This window comes from Beta vulgaris, chromosome 6 (genome assembly GCF_026745355.1).
Source record: "Beta vulgaris subsp. vulgaris cultivar EL10 chromosome 6, EL10.2, whole genome shotgun sequence".
In the NCBI taxonomy this organism is placed as follows: Eukaryota; Viridiplantae; Streptophyta; class Magnoliopsida; order Caryophyllales; family Amaranthaceae; genus Beta; species Beta vulgaris.
In genome coordinates, this window is record NC_079207.1 from 27,091,107 (window position 1) to 27,109,027 (window position 17,921).

Consider the following 17,921-nt stretch of genomic DNA (forward strand, 5'->3'; position numbering starts at 1 on the left):
CGAGAGAGGATTTAGTTGATTGATTAAGTGATTACTCTTGAGGACCATTCGAGAGAGGACTCGAGTATTTTAGAGAGAACTAAACCTTGCATAATCGTCTTTGTTGCTTCACAATCGCATTAACAATCATTATCCGTTCTATTCATACTAGTAACCTTAACTCTAGTGTCTTTTATTTGATATTTAAACTCTGATATTTGCTTGTTCTAGTTGATAGTTAGTCTTAATTGTTACCAAACATCTTTCAAACCCCCAAATACCTTTCAATTAGGTAGTCTGGACTGATAGACTTTAATCAATCCCATTTTCCCTGTGGATCGACCCTTGACTTGCCCTTACTATTCTCTTAGTAATTGCTTGTTAGGACTTTAAATATTTTTGGAAAGCGGTTCTTAGTGCTTAACGACACACTAAAAACCTCTTATCAAAATGGCGCCGTTGCCGGGGAGATGTGCTATTGATTGAAGTATATTTTAGTTTAGTTTGCTTAGTTGATTTTTCTTTTATTTTCTTTTTGACTGTGGTTGTTATTTGCTAATCCTCTGCTTAGCTTTGTTGTGTTACATGAGAAGAAGAACTCACGGTTCACCCACATTGCCTCTAGATCCTGAAATCGACCGTACTTGCGAAAGCTTCGGAAGAATTTGGAAAATTTGACTTTGGGTTCCGAGCCTTCTTCACCAATCTCAAGTACATCAAGTGAAGTTGAATCAGAAATGGGTGAAGAAATCCACAACTGTTTAGGGATTTCGAAATCCGGGTTCCTATGTTCTTCAAGGTGGAATTCAACTCCCCACCACCACTACAAATTTCAGCATTCACCCTCAGTATACTCGGATGGTGAAAGCAGAGCAGTTTTGTGGGGGGTCAGATGAAGATCCTCTAGACCATCTCGACAGGTTTCTTGAGATCTGTGCCATGATAACAACAATGATGTCTCTCCTGACTACATCAAGATGCACTTGTTCCGGTCCTCTCTTACCGGAAAAGCAAAGTCATGGCTCAAGAGCTTGCCTGCTAATTCCCTCACTACATGGGAAGAAGTCACAATGGCCTTCTTGAAGAAATACTTCCCGGAGTGGAAGACTGCGGACATAAGGAGGAAGATCCCTCATTTGAGCAAGAGAACGATGAGACACTTGCCGAAGCTTGGGAGCGGTTCAAGGAGATGATCCGTTCGTGCCCACACCATGAGTTCAACAAGAATCTACTCATGAGATTTTTCTATGATGGTCTTGATCCGATATCGCGGGCCAACCTTGATGCTGGAGCGGGAGGTCAACTATCTAAGATCCCGCAAGAACAACTTGAGTCCACAATTGAGGAAGTGATCAAGAACTACTCATGGGGTGGAAGACGAAGAGGTGCTCAACCTAAGAAGAGCGGAAAGTTTGAAATTGACCCCATGGATCAAATTCAAGCCAAGATGGACCAACTCGACAAGAAGCTCTCCAAGATCAATCTTGCATCGTCTACTCCTTCACAGGTAAACTCTTTTTCTTGTGATATTTGTGGTGGTACTAACCATGATACTTCTTATTGTGGTACCCATTCGGAGCATGTGGCGGCAATTAATTCAAGAGGAGATGGATATCAAGGAAACCAAGGGTATAGGAACAATCAACAAGGAGGGTGGAGACAACCTCAACAAAATACACCCAAGGATTCAACCAACCTCAACAAGGATGGAATCAACCTCAACAAGGGTACAACCAAGCTCACAACCAAGGGTTTGCGCAAGGGTATAACCAAAACCAAAACTATAACCAAGGTGGTTCCTCCTCACAAGGGTCCAACACATACCAAGCTCCACATCAAAGGACCAACAACCCAAAACCTCCCTCCAATCTTCCATTTCCCAAACAAAATCCCGAACCTACACCATCTCCGATCCAACCTCTCTCCAAATTCTCCAACAACTCCAATCCATGAACCAAATTCTCCAAAACCATGAGCAAAGGTTTCAAGAGCTACAAGCCCACAACAAAATGCTTGAAACCCAAATCGCCCAAGTAGCTGAGAAAAATCCCTCCACCCCCACAAATCAACTTCCACCCAACCCATCCCTAACCCTAACCTCCATCAAGCCAAAGCCATTCATTTGAGGTCGGGAACAAGTTATGCGGGTCCTAAGATGCCGAATGGGGAGTTAGAGAAGGATGAAGAAGCTGAGGTTGTTGAGAAGGAGGATGGAGCTGAGGAAACTGAGAAAGAAGAAGTTGAGGAGAAAGATGAGTCACATGTTCAAGTTGGTGACAAAAACACATTGCCATCACCTCCACCAACCAAATCCTATGTGCCTCCGGTTCCCTATCCTCATAGGTTGGTAGAGAGAAAGTTGAGTGACAAGTTCACTAAATTTCTTAATGTGATGAAGAGCCTGCAAATCAACATCCCATTCCTTGAGGCTATGTCTCAAATGCCAGCTTATGCTAAGTTCTTGAAAGAGATCTCTCCAATAAGCGAAAACTTGAAGATGAGCTGTGTGCTTGTGCAACGAACTATGCCCAAGAAGCAAAGAGATCCGGGAGTTTCACCTTGCCGGTGAAGATAGGTGACTTAGAGCCTAAGGGTGCACTGGCCGATCTGGGAGCAAGTGTCAATTTGATGCCCCTTTCTATTGCAAAGCACCTAAAATTTCCTCTTCATCCTACGCGCAAAACGATTCAATTGGCGGACCGCACTGTGAGAGTCCCTTTTGGTGAGTTGGAGGATATACCGATTCAAGTTGGGCATGTGTTTGTACCATGCGACTTTGTGGTGATGGATATGGAGGAAGATCCTGAGACTCCTCTTATTCTGGGAAGAGAAGCTCTAAAGACTTTGGGTGCCGTGATAAACTGCAAAAACGACACAATCACGGTTGAGGTAGCTAATGAGCGGGTGGTGTTTGAGTTCTCTAAGACATTAAAGAGACCTATGATGGAGAGAATTTGTCGGGTAAGCCTAGTAGAAGATGAGGTAGAGGACGCCATGAGTGTGGATAATTCTGGGGACGAGTTCTGTGCTACTTTTACCGATGCCCTTAGCTTGGACATGGAAGAGGAAACGCAGATGAGGCGTTTGAGGTTCTAGCTACATCATCCACGGATAAAGAGGAGTAATCTAAGCCTCTTCCCAAGGTAGAGTTCAAACCCCTTCCCTCCTCTCTTAGATATGTTTTTCTTGATGATGCATGTACTTATCCTATTATCGTCAATTCAAGTCTTGATGACATTTCTATATCAAAACTGATTGGAATTTTGTAAAAATATAAAGATGTCATTGGGTATTTGATTGATGACCTTAACGGGATAAGCCCTTCTCTTGCTATGCATCGTATCCATCTCATCGATAGTAATGCCTCCTCCATCGAGCATCAGAGAAGGCTCAATCCCAACCTCAAAGAGGTTGTGAAAAAGGAGATCTTGAAACTACGTGACGCGGGAATCATCTATGCTATCTCAGATAGCAAGTGGGTGAGCCCGATTCGCGTAGTTCCAAAAAAGGGAGGCATGACTATAGTTGAGAATGAGAAAGGAGAAACAATCTCAACTAGGACTGTCACTGGGTGGAGAGTCTGTATTGATTACAGAAAACTGAACAAATCCACCCGGAAAGATCATTTCCCCTTCCCTTCATTGACCAAATGTTGGAGAGGCTTGCTCGTCATTCACACTTCTGTTTTCTCGATGGTTATTCCGGATTCTTTCAAATCCCCATTCATCCGGATGACCAAGAGAAAACCACCTTTACTTGTCCGTATGGGACATTTGCATATCGAAGGATGCCCTTTGGTTTGTGTAATGCCCCATCCACTTTTCAAAGGTGTATGACAGGAATCTACTCTGACATGCTAGAAGATTCCATTGAAGTCTTCATGGACGACTTTAGTGTGTGTGGTTCGTCCTTTGACACATGTCTGGTTAATCTTGAATGTGTGTTCAAAAGGTGTCAAGAGACGAACCTTGTCCTGAATTGGGAGAAGTGTCACTTTATGGTCGAGGAAGGCATTGTACATGGGCATAAAGTGTCGAAAAAGGGTATTGAGGTAGATCCGGCAAAGGTTTCGGTTATTGAGAAGCTTCCGCCACCGAATAGCCAAACCATTGACGAATCTACTTCAAAAAGATGTTGATTTTGAGTTTGATGAGTCTTGTGCTAAGGCTTTTGAAACTCTTAAGAAAGCCCTTACTTCTGCCCCCATTGTGCGAGCTCCGGATTGGAGCTTGCCTTTTGAACTAATGTGCGATGCTAGTGACTTTTCAGTGGGAGTTGTTCTTGGGCAACACAAGGAAGGGAGGCTACATGTGATAGCCTATGCAAGTAGGACTTTGGATGATGCTCAACGGAACTATGCAACTACGGAGAAGGAAATGTTGGCCGTGGTCTTTGCTTTTGACAAGTTCCGTTCCTACTTGACATGTAATAAGGCGGTGGTGTATACAGATCATTCTGCGGTCCGGTATTTGATGAGTAAGAAGGATGCCAAGCCTAGGCTCATTAGGTGGGTGTTGCTTCTTCAGGAGTTTGATTTTGAGATGAAAGAGAAGAAGGGGACGGAGAATGTGGTAGCTGACCATCTCTCTCGCCTCCCTCTTGACAATCTAGAGGAGATTCCTATCGAGGACGATTTGAGAGAAGAAGCCTTGTTCGCCATTCTGAACAATGAGGTTCCATGGTTCGCTGATTATGCAAATTATTTGGCTTGTGGGATTGAACCTCATGGTTTTACTTCCCAACAAAGGAAGCGGTTCTTTAAAGAAGTTTCGAGGTTCTACTGGGATGATGTGGAGGTGTGCTGATAGCGTGTTTAGGAGGTGTGTTCCTAATCATGAGATGGCCTCGGTTTTGCATCATTGCCATACTTTGGCATGTGGAGGACACGGTGGAGCAAGCAAAACTGTTGCTAAGGTGCTCCAATGTGGTATGTTTTGGCCAACATTGCAAAAGGATGCTCGAAAATTTGTGGTGGCTTGTGATAGATGTCAAAGGAGTGGTGGCATCACAAAGCGACACGAGATGCCTCAACAGAACATTCTTGAGGTTGAGCCGTTTGATGTCTGGGGGTCGACTTTATGGGCCCATTCGTTCCTTCCTGTGGGAATGTATACATTCTTGTTGCGGTTGACTACGTGACCAAATGGGTTGAAGCCATTGCCTCTCCCACCAATGACCATAAGGTAGTCACCAAGCTTTTGAAGAAGATCATCTTCCCTCGATTTGGGGTGCCCCGCGTGTTGATCAGTGATGGCGGTTCACACTTTGCCAAAAAGCAATTAGAAGCACAATTGAAGAAATACGGGGTGAATCACAAAGTAGGTCTTCCTTATCACCCCCAAACACAAGGCCAAGTGGAGGTCTCGAATCGAGAGGTTAAGAATGTCCTTGAGAGAGTGGTCAATAGGACACGAAAGGATTGGTCTTTGAAGCTTGATGACGCTCTTTGGGCTCTTCGCACGACTTTTAAGACGCCTATAGGCACCACTCCCTATCGCCTTGTGTATGGCAAAGCATGCCATTTGCCGGTTGAACTAGAGCACAAGGTTTGGTGGGCAATTAAGGAGCTCAACATGGATCTCCACTTGGCGGGAGAAGCTCGAAAGGAAAGGTTAGTAGAGCTTGAAGAACTTCGTTTTGATGCTTATGAGAGTTCGAGACTATACAAAGAGCAAACGAAGAAATGGCATGATCACCGGATTCAACAACGAGACTTCCGGGTTGGGGACAAGGTCTTATTGTTCAACTCAAGACTAAAGCTTTTCCCCGGAAAGTTAAAGTCCAAGTGGTCGGGTCCCTTCTCTGTGTTGAAGAATACTCCATATGGAGCTTATGAAGTTATGGGTGAGAACGGTCCATTTTGGGTTAACGGTCAAAGGTTGAAGTTCTATCATGATTCTCATGCCGTTGGTTCAATTGGTTGCTTGATTCTTCGCTCACCTGAGCGACTCTTGTGATGGAAGTATCCTTTTTAGTCTAGCTAAAGACTTAAAACAAGCGCTATACAGGAGGCAACCCGTTTCTCTTCTTCCCTTTCTTTTATTTTAATTTATTTTTCTTTTGTTTGTTAGTTAGAATTTTGCTTTATCAGTTAACCATGAGAGCTACATTGAGATATCTGAGTAATTGTGAGAAGTTAGGTGAAATGAGTGTTTCGAAATAGGAAAGAGAGAAAACATCAGGTTCGGTGCTCCCGCACCTCATAGATGTGCGCTCGCACCATTTTAAATTTTTTCGAAAGTTTAATTTGGTGCGCCCACATCATTGTAGGTGCGCCCGCACCTTTCTCTAAAAAGTTTTTCAGAAAAAACAGAAGGTTTGGTGCTCCCGCACCTCGTAGATGTGCGCCCGCACCATTTTAAATTTTTTCGAAAGTTTAATTTGGTGCGCCCGCACATCTTGTAGGTGCGCCCGCACCTTTCTCTAAAAAGTTTTTTCAGAAAAGACAGAAGGTTTGGTGCTCCCGCACCTCCTGAAGGTGCGCCTGCACCTAGGAAAATTTTTTTCGAAAAAAAGTCATGGTGCCCCCGCACATCTACCAGGTGCGCCCGTACCAAAACTTTCGAATTTTTTGTCAAAAAAACAGAAGGTTTGGTGCACCCGCACTTTTTGGTGGTGCGCCCGCACCAAACAGGTCTGCGAATTTTTTTTCGAGTGGTGCGCCCGCACCTGAAAGAGGTGCGCCCGCACCTGAAAGAGGTGCGCCCGCACCTACCCGGCTGGGCGAAAAAAACACTCGACTTTACACCATTTTCCGGCGACTCCCGACGATTTTTATCACCGGAATCTTCATCACCATCTTCTCTACAACATTCAAAGCACAAAAATTGGGGGTTTTGCAAGGATTCGATTTCTAGGGTTTCAAAATTGGGGATTTTCATCTCCATGTTGGTAACTCCCTTCTAATCTTTGCTTTTTCATCAATAATCTACTAAATTGGACTTCTAGTGTGTTTTCTTTTAGATTGCATGCTTGTTTTCCTTAATTTCTTTTGATTGTTCATGAACTTTGGTCATATTTGTGTTTGGTGATGTGGTGAACAAATGCAATTTTAGTGGTTTGTGATAAATTCATAATATTCTGACTTTTTAGTACATTACATAAATTGTTAGGTGTTGTTGATTTTTGTGCATAATTGTGGTTGGTTTGGTGAAATTGGCTTGAAAGTCTCTTTGAGTGGTGATACTCTTGATTGCTAGCAACTTGGTTGCTACTAATTGTGGATGGCTAGCTGGTAGATCTTAGGATTAGTTTTTGATTTTTCTTTTTGTGTGTTTTCCTTTTTGTGTGGTTTGATTTTTCTTTTTGTGTGTTTTCGTTTTTTTTTTCTTTTTGAGTGTTTCTTTGTGTAGAGAGTCCGCTTTGTGGTTGTGTCATTGCAGCAGATCATCACTTCTCCTTCCTCTTTTTGCCAAACAAAAATTCTTTACCACCATGGGAAGAAGTAGTGGTGAAGGCTCATCTAGGTCTAAGCGCGCAAAGACCGGGTCCTCTTCACAAGGACCCTCGTCTAGCTCACATCCCTCTCCCCTCTATGCTGTAAAGTTTCCCAATGCCGCTCACAAATAAATTTTTCAACAACTTTCTGAGCGCACACTTCGTCCAACGAAGTTCTATGACCACACTACCTGCTTCTACCTTAGAATCAACTCGATGATAAGGGAGATGGCAGATAATGTCGGGTTATCGAACTTCTTGATCTTCATGAACCTACCTATGATCAACTCACTCTCGAATTCTTGAGTACGTTGAACATAAGTAAGGTGACAGGTGCTATAGCTATTCAGTTCCGTATGTTTAATCAAGCTAGAGCACTGTCTTTTGACGAATTCTGTGAGGCATTTGGGATGGATCCTCGAGCTCCCTGCGATGCCCCTCTGGGCACCATCTGGCAGGGATACAATGAGCAAGAATGGTGGACAAAGATCACCACCGGCACGACTCCGTTTCGGACGAACACGTCCAAAGCGTCGGAGATCGTCCATCTTGCTCTCCGCTACTTCCATAGGATGTTGGTTTACACCATCTTTCCTAAACAGGAAGTCGGGCAGTTTAGAAAGGATGAGCTGTTGGTTCTTTGGTTGGCCACTAACGGGGCCCACCATCGAACCCGTATTAACTTTGCTGCGCTACTCCTTAACCGACTGCAGGAGATTCGGGGGGCCCCACGGTGACTGGGGAGATCCTTTGTGGTGGCATGGTCACCCGACTAGCGTCCTACCTTGACCTGCACGATGACTTGGCTCGCTTGGAAGCAAGCGTGCCTACTGTTGGTCAGGCCAACAGATTGGATGGTGCCAGTTTGCAGCAGATGAAATTTCTGCGCGGTTACCAGAAGGAAACCTGCACCTGGCTTGTGGGGGGCAACCTTACTGTTTATAGGTCCCGACTTCAACTGGGACCTCCCCCTAACGTTGAAAACCATTGGCGGATTCCCCCTGCCCATGACATCCCACGGGCTATCCCTGAGCCCCTTCCTACGGAGCGCATTCCACGCGTTCCGAGAGGTCCGAGGCCCGACCACCGCATTCTTGAGAGTGAGGTGGCCGAAGCTTCCTCCTCTCAATCCTTCGACATGGGCTCTGTCATGGAACCATAGCCCAGATGCAGGCCTCTCAGGAGGCCAATAACCGTGCGGTTACTGCTACTCTTGCCGGTATCCGCACCGACCTCGACCATGTGTCTCGAGTGGCTTGGCGCACTCACCTCGCCAATGTCCACTCCGGACATGAGCCCCCCTTCCCTAACCACCCCCACTATCCTCCTTCTTTCGACCCTCGAGAAGGGCCGTTTGAGGAGCCTTCCTTCCGCCCTTATCCCCACTACCCATCCTACTATCCTGAAGGGTACTCTGGTGGGTCTTTCCCTCCTTACCCCCCTCCTGATGGGGGTAATGGTGGGAATTATTAGGAGCTTTTCATGACCCCCCTCCCTCTCCCTCCTTTTGCAACTCCGAGCGCGGAGTTTTGCTTAAGCTTGGGGGACTTGCTTGTATGTCTATATCTTTGGGAGTTTCGGGGTCATAGATGGTCAGAAGTTAGGGGTCTCATTGGTTTTCGGTTAGTATTGGTGATTGTTCCTGTCTGTGGTTTTGACATCCCCCACCCCTACTGACTTCTCTTCACCTGTACAGCTTTGCTTTGGTAGTTTTGTTTTGCTTTTGCTTTGCATATTTTTATATATATATATATAAAAAAAAAAAAAAAAAAAACATTTTCCTCTTTTATTCTTTTTCTTCTTTTTTTCTGCATTTAGGATAGCTTGGTTGCATGCATGATTTGTGGCTAAAGAGTTCATGACTTGATTGGAAGACCTTCCTTATATTAGACTTGATGATTTTGGAAGCCCTGTTGTGACTTTAGGCGTCTCTTGAAACCGATAACTTTTGGTAGAGTCTCTTTGAAATTAGGCGAGTTGGATGAATGGATTGCCTTGCCCCTTGTGCGATGAATCCCGAAGGAGGGCCAAGAACCTCGTAAGGCTCACTCACAACCCTCACCATTGATCGCCTAACTTGTGACTTGCATTTTAGCTCCCCAAGATTACATAAGACGAGCCTCTAGGAGAATGATTTAGGACGTTTCTTTTGCTAGTAATAGGAGCTACAAAGCCAAAAGCTTGAATACCTGCATAATATTTCTCCTCAACCCATCTGAGCCTGTCTATCCTATTTTTGCTTAACCCACATAATGAGTCATGGCCAAACTTTCCCCAAAGTGGAGTACATGTGCAGTTTTTGTTGAGTTAAGTGGTTTTGATATTAAGTCTTCGTTGAAAGAGAGTTAACGTGCTTGTATGATAGCAAAAGTTGAAATTTTTTGTGAAAAAGAAAGACAAAAGAAATAAAAGAAAGAAAGTTCTTATTGTTTGATTTGGTTTATTATTGAAAATGAAAAGAAAGAAAGATCAAATTGATGAGAAAAATGAAAAAGTTCACAAAGTGAAAAAAAAGAAACAAGTGAAATTCAAGGTTATGTGTGAGAGTTCTTTAATTGAGAATAGTGTTAAGACTAGCTTGGGGGAGTATTTACCCCTAGTTTGTACTCCACTTACTCTTTTTGCACCACATTCCTAGAATATAATCCACACCCCTAACCTAGCCCCGTTACAACCTTAACAAAGTCCCTTTTGACTTCTAGATTGGACTTGATCTATTTAGTAGTGGCGGGTGAGATTTTGTGCAAGTCATGATGAGAGGTCATCAAAACATGGTAGAGGCGAGCAATTATGGTTGAGCATCCCTAGGAGGAGTCAAACTCGGGTCTTGGAAGTGGAGAAGAGTGAGAAATCATTCTTGGAAAGTTTTCTTTCAAAAAGACTCGGTTGATCGGTGGATTGAGACCTTAGAGTCACTCTTGTGCTTTTTAATCATCTTCCCTCTTGTGTTTGGTTGGTCTCCTAAATCTTGCTATGAACTCATTTAGCTTGCATGTCATGCTTGTAACCTTGCATTTAGAGCATATAGGTTAGTTTGTTGCATTTTTCCCTTTTATTTTTATTCTCCTTTTCTTTTTCTTTCCTTCATTCTCATTCTTGGTTTACTTGAGGACAAGCAAAACGCTAAGCTTGGGGGAGTTTGATAAGTGCGTTTCTAACGCACTTTATTACTTTCTTTTGGCTTGTTTTAGCTCCCTTTTTCTCCTTTTCTTCCTTCTTTCTCCTCACTTTTCCCTTCTATTTCATTCACTTGATCATACTTGATCATAGTGACATTTTGCTAGATTTTCGATCTATTTTGATCGAATTTCTAGCACATATGCTTTCACCATGTTTGTTCGTGTTTCTATTGCAGGTATACCCTTTTCGGGGCCGAGAAATGCGAGACATGGCACAAGGGAACGAGCTAGAGGCTGAGAGGTAGCCTGAGGTGCGCTTGGTATGCCCCGCACACGATGGTGCGCCCGCACAAGCTACTGGTGCGCCCGCACCATCGACCAATTCTGGAGCACAAAACAGACGACATTGGTGCGCCCGCACCAAGCAAAGGTGCGCCCGCACCTGCGTCTGGTGCGCCCGCACCAACTACATGTGCGCCCGCACATTTGACGGATAAATTCAGGCTGAGGCAGAAACTTAGGTGCGCCCGACCTTACATGTGGTCGCCCGCACCTGTCAGGTGCGCCGCACTGCCCATTTGTGCGCCCGCACCTTTTGACGGGGGATTTCCACCTTGAGGTAGAAGACTCAGGTGCGCCCGCACCTGAGGTCTGGTGCGCCCGCACCTTAGCATGGTGCGCCCGCACCATGCGTTCCGAAACAGAAATTTCGATCATTAAACCCCTTTTCCTTTTTAGTTTTAAACTTACGCTTTCTTCTAGTTTTCAAAATATTTTAGGGTTTTGTATTAGAGAGAAAACACTTTAGTTTTCATTGATAATTGAGATTAGTGATCATAGTTTGTGATTCGATTACATTCAAGGTACTTTTCATTCAATTCAATTCAAAGTTTTAGTTTTTATTTCATTCTTTGTTTTGTTTGTTTTATTATTTAGATCTTCATTCTCTTAGTTTAATTAGCGATTTCATTAGTTTAATCATTACTTAATCATGTTTAGCCTTAGATTAGTCATAGATTCTTGTTTAATTGCTTTAACTCCATGATTAGTGAGTAGTTTCATAATCTAGGGTTAGGGTGAAAGTATGAATTAGGGTTTTAAATATGATGTTGATGTGATTGTGATGTATGGAGAAGTTATGCATTGATCTTGGTGTTTTGAGACCTTAGGATAGGTATTGATCACATTTATACTTTGGTATTTTGATTTCAAATGTTCTTAAATCGGATTTTGAACTCTTTTATCATCCCCAAGAATCAACTTAATTTCTATACCAAGATATTGGATGGAAATTAAGGGGATCCTTCATTAGGGGTTTTCCAAACTTATTGAATCTCTTAATCAATTAACTAAAGACCATTCGAGAGAGGATTTAGTTGATTGATTAAGTGATTACTCTTGAGGACCATTCGAGAGAGGACTCGAGTATTTTAGAGGAGAACTAAACCTTGCATAATCGTCTTTGTTGCTTCACAATCGCATTAACAATCATCATCCGTTCTTATTCATACTAGTAACCTTAACTCTAGTGTCTTTTATTTGATATTTAAACTCTGATATTTGCTTGTTCTAGTTGTAGTTAGTCTTAATTGTTACCAAACATCTTTCAAACCCCCAAATACCTTTCAATTAGGTAGTCTAGACTGATAGACTTTAATCAATCCCATTTTCCCTGTGGATCGACCCTTGACTTGCCCTTACTATTCTCTTAGTAATTGCTTGTTAGGACTTGTAAATATTATTGGGAAAGCGGTTCTTAGTGCTTTAACGACACACTAAAAACCTCTTATCAAAATGGCGCCGTTGCCGGGGAGATTGTGCTATTGATTGAAGTATATTTTAGTTTAGTTTGCTTAGTTGATTTTTCTTTTATTTTCTTTTTGACTGTGGTTGTTATTTGCTAATCCTCTGCTTAGCTTTGTTGTGTTACATGAGAAGAAGAACTCACGGTTCACCCACATTGCCTCTAGATCCTGAAATCGACCGTACTTGCGAAAGCTTCGGAAGAATTTGGAAAATTTGACTTTGGGTTCCGAGCCTTCTTCACCAATCTCAAGTACATCAAGTGAAGTTGAATCAGAAATGGGTGAAGAAATCCACAACTGTTTAGGGATTTCGGAAATCCGGGTTCCTATGTTCTTCAAGGTGGAATTCACTCCCACCACCACTACAAATTTCAGCATTCACCCTCAGTATACTCGGATGGTGAAAGCAGAGCAGTTTTGTGGGGGGTCAGATGAAGATCCTCTAGACCATCTCGACAGGTTTCTTGAGATCTGTGCCATGATAACAACAATGATGTCTCTCCTGACTACATCAAGATGCACTTGTTCCGGTCCTCTCTTACCGGAAAAGCAAAGTCATGGCTCAAGAGCTTGCCTGCTAATTCCCTCACTACATGGGAAGAAGTCACAATGGCCTTCTTGAAGAAATACTTCCCGGAGTGGAAGACTGCGGACATAAGGAGGAAGATCTCCTCATTTGAGCAAGAGAACGATGAGACACTTGCCGAAGCTTGGGAGCGGTTCAAGGAGATGATCCGTTCATGCCCACACCATGAGTTCAACAAGAATCTACTCATGATTCTTCTATGATGGTCTTGATCCGATATCGTGGGCTAACCTTGATGCTGGAGCGGGAGGTCAACTATCTAAGATCCCGCAAGAACAACTTGAGTCCACAATTGAGGAAGTGATCAAGAACTACTCATGGGGTGGAAGACGAAGAGGTGCTCAACCTAAGAAGAGCGGAAAGTTTGAAATTGACCCCATGGATCAAATTCAAGCCAAGATGGACCAACTCGACAAGAAGCTCTCCAAGATCAATCTTGCATCGTCTACTCCTTCACAGGTAAACTCTTTTTCTTGTGATATTTGTGTGGTACTAACCATGATACTTCTTATTGTGGAGGTACCCATTCGGAGCATGTGGCGGCAATTAATTCAAGAGGAGATGGATATCAAGGAAACCAAGGGTATAGGAACAATCAACAAGGAGGTTGGAGACAACCTCAACAAAACTACACCCAAGGATTCAACCAACCTCAACAAGGATGGAATCAACCTCAACAAGGGTACAACCAAGCTCACAACCAAGGGTTTGCGCAAGGGTATAACCAAAACCAAAACTATAACCAAGGTGGTTCCTCCTCACAAGGGTCCAACACATACCAAGCTCCACATCAAAGGACCAACAACCCAAAACCTCCCTCCAATCTTCCATTTCCCAAACAAAATCCCGAACCTACACCATCCATCGATCCAACTTCTCTCAAAATTCTCCAACAACTCCAATCCATGAACCAAATTCTCCAAAACCATGAGCAAAGGTTTCAAGAGCTACAAGCCCACAACAAAATGCTTGAAACCCAAATGCCCAAGTAGCTGAGAAAAATCCCTCCACCCCCACAAATCAACTTCCACGCCAACCCATCCCTAACCCTAACCTCCATCAAGCCAAAGCCATTCATTTGAGGTCGGGAACAAGTTATGCGGGTCCTAAGATGCCGAATGGGGAGTTAGAGAAGGATGAAGAAGCTGAGGTTGTTGAGAAGGAGGATGGAGCTGAGGAAACTGAGAAAGAGGAAGTTGAGGAGAAAGATGAGTCACATGTTCAAGTTGGTGACAAAAACACATTGCCATCACCTCCACCAACCAAATCCTATGTGCCTCCGGTTCCCTATCCTCATAGGTTGGTAGAGAGAAAGTTGAGTGACAAGTTCACTAAATTTCTTAATGTGATGAAGAGCCTGCAAATCAACATCCCATTCCTTGAGGCTATGTCTCAAATGCCAGCTTATGCTAAGTTCTTGAAAGAGATCTTCTCCAATAAGCGAAAACTTGAAGATGAGTGCTCTTGTGCAACGAACTATGCCCAAGAAGCAAAGAGATCCTGGGAGTTTCAACTTGCCGGTGAAAATAGGTGACTTAGAGCCTAAGGGTGCACTGGCCGATCTGGGAGCAAGTGTCAATTTGATGCCCCTTTCTATTGCAAAGCACCAAAAATTTCCTCTTCATCCTACGCGCAAAACGATTCAATTGGCGGACCGCACTGTGAGAGTCCCTTGTGGTGAGTTGGAGGATATACCGATTCAAGTTGGGCATGTGTTTGTACCATGCGACTTTGTGGTGATGGATATGGAGGAAGATCCTGAGACTCCTCTTATTCTGGGAAGAGAAGCTCTAAAGACTTTGGGTGCCGTGATAAACTGCAAAAACGACACAATCACGGTTGAGGTAGCTAATGAGCGGGTGGTGTTTGAGTTCTCTAAGACATTGAAGAGACCTATGATGGAGAAAATTTGCGGGTAAGCCTAGTAGAAGATGAGGTAGAGGACGCCATGAGTGTGGATAATTCTGGGGACGAGTTGTGTGCTACTTTACCGACCCTTAGCTTGGACATGGAAGAGGAAACGCAAGATGAGGCGTTTGAGGTTCTAGCTACATCATCCACGATAAAGAGGATGTTCTAAGCCTCCTCCCAAGGTAGAGTTCAAACCCCTTCCCTCCTCTCTTAGATATGTTTTTCTTGATGATGCATGTACTTATCCTTTATTGTCAATTCGAGTCTTGATGACATTTCTATATCAAAACTGATTGGAATTTTGAAAAATATAAAGATGTCATTGGGTATTCGATTGATGACCTTAAAGGGATAAGCCCTTCTCTTGCTATGCATCGTATCCATCTCATCGATAGTAATGCCTCCTCCATCGAGCATCAGAGAAGGCTCAATCCCAACCTCAAAGAGGTTGTGAAAAAGGAGATCTTGAAACTACGTGACGCGGGAATCATCTATGCTATCTCAGATAGCAAGTGGGTGAGCCCGATTCACGTGGTTCCAAAAAAGGGAGGCATGACTATAGTTGAGAATGAGAAAGGAGAAACAATCTCAACTAGGACTGTCACTGGGTGGAGAGTCTGTATTGATTACAGAAAACTGAACAAATCCACCCGGAAAGATCATTTCCCCCTTCCCTTCATTGACCAATGTGGAGAGGCTTGCTCGTCATTCACACTTCTGTTTTCTCGATGGTTATTCCGGATTCTTTCAAATCCCCATTCATCCGGATGACCAAGAGAAAACCACCTTTACTTGTCCGTATGGGACATTTGCATATCGAAGGATGCCCTTTGGTTTGTGTAATGCCCCATCCACTTTTCAAAGGTGTATGACAGGAATCTACTCTGACATGCTAGAAGATTCCATTGAAGTCTTCATGGACGACTTTAGTGTGTGTGGTTCGTCCTTTGACACATGTCTGGTTAATCTTGAATGTGTGTTCAAAAGGTGTCAAGAGACGAACCTTGTCCTGAATTGGGAGAAGTGTCACTTTATGGTCGAGGAAGGCATTGTACATGGGCATAAAGTGTCGAAAAAGGGTATTGAGGTAGATCCGGCAAAGGTTTCGGTTATTGAGAAGCTTCCGCCACCGAATAGCCAAACCATTGACGAATCTACTTCAAAAAGATGTTGATTTTGAGTTTGATGAGTCTTGTGCTAAGGCTTTTGAAACTCTTAAGAAAGCCCTTACTTCTGCCCCCATTGTGCGAGCTCCGGATTGGAGCTTGCCTTTTGAACTAATGTGCGATGCTAGTGACTTTTCAGTGGGAGTTGTTCTTGGGCAACACAAGGAAGGGAGGCTACATGTGATAGCCTATGCAAGTAGGACTTTGGATGATGCTCAACGGAACTATGCAACTACGGAGAAGGAAATGTTGGCCGTGGTCTTTGCTTTTGACAAGTTCCGTTCCTACTTGACATGTAATAAGGCGGTGGTGTATACAGATCATTCTGCGGTCCGGTATTTGATGAGTAAGAAGGATGCCAAGCCTAGGCTCATTAGGTGGGTGTTGCTTCTTCAGGAGTTTGATTTTGAGATGAAAGAGAAGAAGGGGACGGAGAATGTGGTAGCTGACCATCTCTCTCGCCTCCCTCTTGACAATCTAGAGGAGATTCCTATCGAGGACGATTTGAGAGAAGAACCTTGTTCGCCATTCTGAACAATGAGGTTCCATGGTTCGCTGATTATGCAAATTATTTGGCTTGTGGGATTGAACCTCATGGTTTTACTTCCCAACAAAGGAAGCGGTTCTTTAAAGAAGTTTCGAGGTTCTACTGGGATATGTGGAGGTGTGCTGATAGCGTGTTTAGGAGGTGTGTTCCTAATCATGAGATGGCCTCGGTTTTGCATCATTGCCATACTTTGGCATGTGGAGGACACGGTGGAGCAAGCAAAACTGTTGCTAAGGTGCTCCAATGTGGTATGTTTTGGCCAACATTGCAAAAGGATGCTCGAAAATTTGTGGTGGCTTGTGATAGATGTCAAAGGAGTGGTGGCATCACAAAGCGACACGAGATGCCTCAACAGAACATTCTTGAGGTTGAGCCGTTTGATGTCTGGGGGTCGACTTTATGGGCCCATTCGTTCCTTCCTGTGGGAATGTATACATTCTTGTTGCGGTTGACTACGTGACCAAATGGGTTGAAGCCATTGCCTCTCCCACCAATGACCATAAGGTAGTCACCAAGCTTTTGAAGAAGATCATCTTCCCTCGATTTGGGGTGCCCCGCGTGTTGATCAGTGATGGCGGTTCACACTTCGCCAAAAAGCAATTAGAAGCACTATTGAAGAAATACGGGGTGAATCACAAAGTAGGTCTTCCTTATCACCCCCAAACACAAGGCCAAGTGGAGGTCTCGAATCGAGAGGTTAAGAATGTCCTTGAGAGAGTGGTCAATAGGACACGAAAGGATTGGTCTTTGAAGCTTGATGACGCTCTTTGGGCTCTTCGCACGACTTTTAAGACGCCTATAGGCACCATCCCTATCGCCTTGTGTATGGCAAAGCATGCCATTTGCCGGTTGAACTAGAGCACAAGGTTTGGTGGGCAATTAAGGAGCTCAACATGGATCTCCACTTGGCGGGAGAAGCTCGAAAGGAAAGGTTAGTAGAGCTTGAAGAACTTCTTTTGATGCTTATGAGAGTTCGAGAATATACAAAGAGCAAACGAAGAAATGGCATGATCACCGGATTCAACAACGAGACTTCCGGGTTGGGGACAAGGTCTTATTGTTCAACTCAAGACTAAAGCTTTTCCCCGGAAAGTTAAAGTCCAAGTGGTCGGTCCCTTCTCTGTGTTGAAGAATACTCCATATGGAGCTTATGAAGTTATGGGTGAGAACGGTCCATTTTGGGTTAACGGTCAAAGGTTGAAGTTCTATCATGATTCTCATGCCGTTGGTTCAATTGGTTGCTTGATTCTTCGCTCACCTGAGCGACTCTTGTGATGGAAGTATCCTTTTTAGTCTAGCTAAAGACTTAAAACAAGCGCTATACAGGAGGCAACCCGTTTCTCTTCTTCCCTTTCTTTTATTTTAATTTAT

At 43.8% G+C, this 17,921-nt stretch overlaps 2 non-coding genes across 2 annotated transcripts; both read right to left on the minus strand.

The window, feature by feature from the left end:
* Positions 1–1,091: 1,091 nt before the first annotated feature.
* On the minus strand, positions 1,092–1,197 carry LOC125499229 (small nucleolar RNA R71). Its single transcript, XR_007275946.2, has one exon. It is a non-coding gene; the product is annotated as a small nucleolar RNA R71 (small nucleolar RNA).
* Positions 1,198–12,991: 11,794 nt separating this feature from the next.
* LOC125499228 (small nucleolar RNA R71) lies at positions 12,992–13,098 on the minus strand. The gene has a single exon (XR_007275945.2). It is a non-coding gene; the product is annotated as a small nucleolar RNA R71 (small nucleolar RNA).
* Between the last annotated feature and the right edge of the window lie 4,823 nt (positions 13,099–17,921).